The sequence below is a fragment of the Quercus suber genome, unplaced genomic scaffold, assembly GCF_002906115.3.
Source record: "Quercus suber isolate HL8 unplaced genomic scaffold, Cork oak 2.0 scaffold_64, whole genome shotgun sequence".
NCBI lineage: Eukaryota > Viridiplantae > Streptophyta > Magnoliopsida > Fagales > Fagaceae > Quercus > Quercus suber.
In genome coordinates, this window is record NW_027069529.1 from 11970 (window position 1) to 16174 (window position 4205).

The 4205-nt window shown below is 33.3% G+C and overlaps 1 long non-coding RNA gene across 1 annotated transcript; it reads right to left on the minus strand.

Annotated features, from left to right (window-relative positions):
* Positions 1-492: 492 nt before the first annotated feature.
* Positions 493-3697, minus strand: LOC136067244 (uncharacterized). The gene is made up of 3 exons (XR_010628740.1): positions 3374-3697; positions 2216-2335; positions 493-675 (listed from the first exon to the last, which is right to left on the minus strand). It is a non-coding gene; the product is annotated as an uncharacterized LOC136067244 (long non-coding RNA).
* Positions 3698-4205: the final 508 nt, after the last annotated feature.

Genomic DNA, 4205 nt, shown 5'->3' on the forward strand with positions numbered 1-4205 from the left:
TGGGAACATGTGGTTTTTTGCCTTCACCATTTTGTTGGAATCATCTAGTCACTAATGTCATTTATTATGAAAAAAATGTGTAGTACCAAGAACAAAATCAATTGAAACAAAGAAGATAAAAAGCTCTTATATATGTTTTTTATGCATACTAAGTGGGCAAGGGTGGATTCAAACTCCAAAAGTCTCCATTAAAAACTCTAAGAAGTGTCAGTTAACTTAAATTCATAGTGGGACACACTATTCATATGAGATGAGAAAGTATGAAATTATTATACTCTTGGACTTGGAGTATTGTATAATTTTCTTACCAAAGGGTAATTGATTATTTGAAGGCTATCATTATCAGTTCCAATTTCTGAGCTACTTCTTTCCTATGTAATAGAGGTCATTGGTGTGTGAATAATGTTCCACCATATTNACAATTAATTATGAAGCACTAAGAATCTTTTAACATATATCACCCCCTAAATGAGAAAAAAACATAAGCATATGATTTAGTAAACAGCACACAGCAGCATGATTTAAATGTCTTTCCTCGAGCATGATGTCTATTGCCTACCTTGAGCTTCTCATGAGCTTCCATCACAGTCTTTCCATCCCGTTTCTTCGTCCAATTATAGCCATCTTTTCTGAAGCATCTCAGCTCCTTCCGGTTAAAAAGAAAAAATGAACCACCTGAAATTGGAAATACATGTTACGTGAATATATGTTCGAAAGTATACTTCAGAAAAATTAAGGAAAAAAAGTTCAAACAGTGCCTCATTTTTGGAGTAGATGATGTCATGAAATGTACCTACAACTACAAGAAATGTTAATATTTATAAGCTAATATAATCTATGTTGTATAGCAGAAGCTTTGGTACTAATGTGTTCAAGTTCAAGCTTGAGATTAGCAGTACACTTAAATAAACTGTTAAATCAAACATCCACACAAGACAACAAGATTTAATGCGTTTGGCAACTCAATGCCATCAATCATGGGATGGGGATGCAAAATACCTGAACATTTGCAAACCACATTAAAAAAAAAAAAACCAATCTCAAACTTCAACACAAACCCTCCCCAACATAAACCAACCCTCCCATTGCACCCAACTGAAGACTCAATCTCAACTTATAAACTTAATACTTAAACGAGCTCAAATCTTATTACATCTAAATTACACACAACTCACTTAGGCAAGCATCTTTCATCGCTAAAAGCTACCATACATCGTTTAGATTCCAAACAATACTACATTATGCATGTGTTTCAACATGGCATATTTTTGTAGCAATACCTATATATAAAGCTCCAATTGTAATTCATTACCCTCTTCTTAGCAATTTGGAATTACCACCATTATATAGGATGCTTGCACCTCCTTCATCACCTATTTTTCAATGAAAAATTCCTAAATTTAAAAATTGAGACAATTTTTCCAACATTCTACATGTGCCGCTGGCCCTCTTAAACACCCGTTATAATCAACAAAGGAGACTCAAGGTCATAACAAACAAAAAAGGAAAAGAGAGGAAACTAAATTATAAGGATAACTAAGAAATGAGACATGCTTCTAAGTTCAACAACAGGGTGTTCTGCGCAAGCCACAAGAACTTTGATGTGAAAAAAAGAAAAGAAAAAAAGTGCTGCAATTCTTTATAAAGCTGAACTAACGAGAAACAAACTCCAGAGGAATGAATGATAAATCACAAATCAACACCATACTTCAGGCCTAGGTCTGAAACCAGCATTCACCATAATGGGTTTCTAGAAGACTTTGGGCTACACATATCCAAAAAAATCATAAGTTCGGAAAATAGTGTCTGGTGATAGAAATTATCACTTTTAATTGTTAAATTCAATGGGAGAAAAATTGGACATGGTAAGTAGCAGAAGAATGAGAAAATAGATTTCATTCCCAAGAAGCCTGCAACAGAAAGGTCCAGAAAACTGATAACAATAGGGTAATGAAACATATACTATAAGAGTCATACCAGAGAATATGATACCAAAGAACTGATTAACCTCACAGAAGTTGAGGAATTATCATCAATTAAACCAGTTGCAACAAAAACTGGATCTCAGATTTTTTTTTTCTTTCATTCCTTCCTAATTAGTGAAACTTAGTCTCAGATATAAAACAAGGAGCGGTTTGAAATAAGAAAAACAAAAAATTCGTCCAGAAATCCAGGTCAATAACAGCAAACCAAACAATGCAGTCAAGAGTCATACTTGGAGGCATATTCGCAGGTTCTGCAGCAAGAGGAAAGTTCTTATAATTTTGAAGAATTCCACAAATTTCAGCTGTACGTAGCCATCGTTTTTGTGCTTCTGTGACTATTTGGTTAGCATCTGCATTCCACCGAATCATAGCCATAAAAAAAATCTATATAGTTAATTCTATCCTTGGGAAATATCACAAGTATGGGCAGCTTCAAAGTAACAAGTAGAAATAATTTTACACAAATATTACTTAAACCGTCAAATTTATGCTGATGCACCTTCCATTTTTATCAAAACAACTAATATAGGGCCTTGTAAGAAAGGGTCAACTGTCAAGGACTACTATAAACTAAATGGCATGACACTCTTTACACTGTCAAATCTAGAAAATAAAATCTTAATTGTGAAATGGAGAGGATCTTGTTCCCATTTTCCAAGCATCACTAAACAATAAACAAGACCAAGATTATCTGTGAACTCAGATAGCTCGATTTTGAGCATTACTCAAGCATTGATAAATAACACTCTTAGTCCTTATGATCATATCTAGAAAGTGGAAACTCTCACATGTATAACCCCAATAAATCTCAACTCATTTAAAACCCCAGCACACAACTTCCACCTATAAATAGTTAACAATCAAAATTCAACACTAAATCCAAAGTTTTTCAAAATACGGAGATAGTATAATAATCAGAAGGAGAAGAATATCTGATATGGATTAAGAAACGATATTGATGACAAGACGTTTTGCTTGTGCTCTCATACCATGTCAAAATATAGGAAGCAATAAATAGTAACTGTTTATATATATATATATAATAAATAATAAATAATAAATAAACAAATAAAAAACCAAAAAAACCAACTCATTCCTGAATAGTTACAAAATCATAAGTGGAAAGTACAAATCACATGTAGAAAACAAAATACAAAGACTAATATACAAGACCACAATACAAATTCTAATACCCACACCACAAAGTACAAGCATTTCCGTAGTGAGTCTCATTGAAACATGCAAAACCCATGATAAATAAAACAAAATAAAATCAAAACAAAAACAAAAACAAAAACAGTTAAAACCCCACAATTCTACTTAGATCAAAAGACCAAAGAAGCAAACAGTTCTTGATATATATAAAAAATAAATAAAAAAACCCTCACTTATTAGTGGGTTACCAAGACCAGAGTGCCTGCCCTTCGCCATGAACTCGTTATGAGTCACTCGCCACCCGACTCAATACTCAGAAATCAATCTTCGAAAAACACTACTATTTGTGACAGACAAAATAGTTCTTGGATTTGAAATAGGGTTGAGATTTGAAAAGCGACTTTTGATTACAGAAAAAGTATGCGAAGGGTGAGTGATTGTCCAAAATTTCACACTATAGTTTAGGATATTTCAATAGAGAAGTGTGAGAGAATTATTCGGACAGTAAAACATTAACAAACAACTTCCAGTTATTGCCAAAGATGGTTAAGAACATCTTTATGATGAGAAGTCAAGAATTTGCTAAGACTTACATATATATAAGTAGAAAAAGCTTTCTTCCGCGTTTTTTATTTTTCAAATATATATATATATATATATTTTTTTTTTTTGGGTTGAGAAGTGACTGAGAAATTTCGTTTTTCCGCGGAAAGCTTTTTACGTCGGCAAATATCTTTCTTTTAAGCTATGACCCGAATTTCGCTTCAATCGTGGTGAAGGGCCACCAAATTGACACTTGCTTAGCTTCAGCGAAACTCTCCTCACTCGTCCTTAACAAATTTATGTTTGTGAAAGTGGAGTGAAGAGTCCAGTTTGACTTGTTCTTCTTCAGCTAAACAAAGTGTCACTCCAAGCCAAAATTTTAAGGCAAGCTTTCAGATTTCAGATACTCTCTCTTTGAGTCTCTTGGTTTGCTTAACGAGCCTGGTTTGATAGTTGATACTACGTACATTTTTATAGCTACTCTTGGCAATAACCAATTAGCATAACATTAAGGTTTTGCAA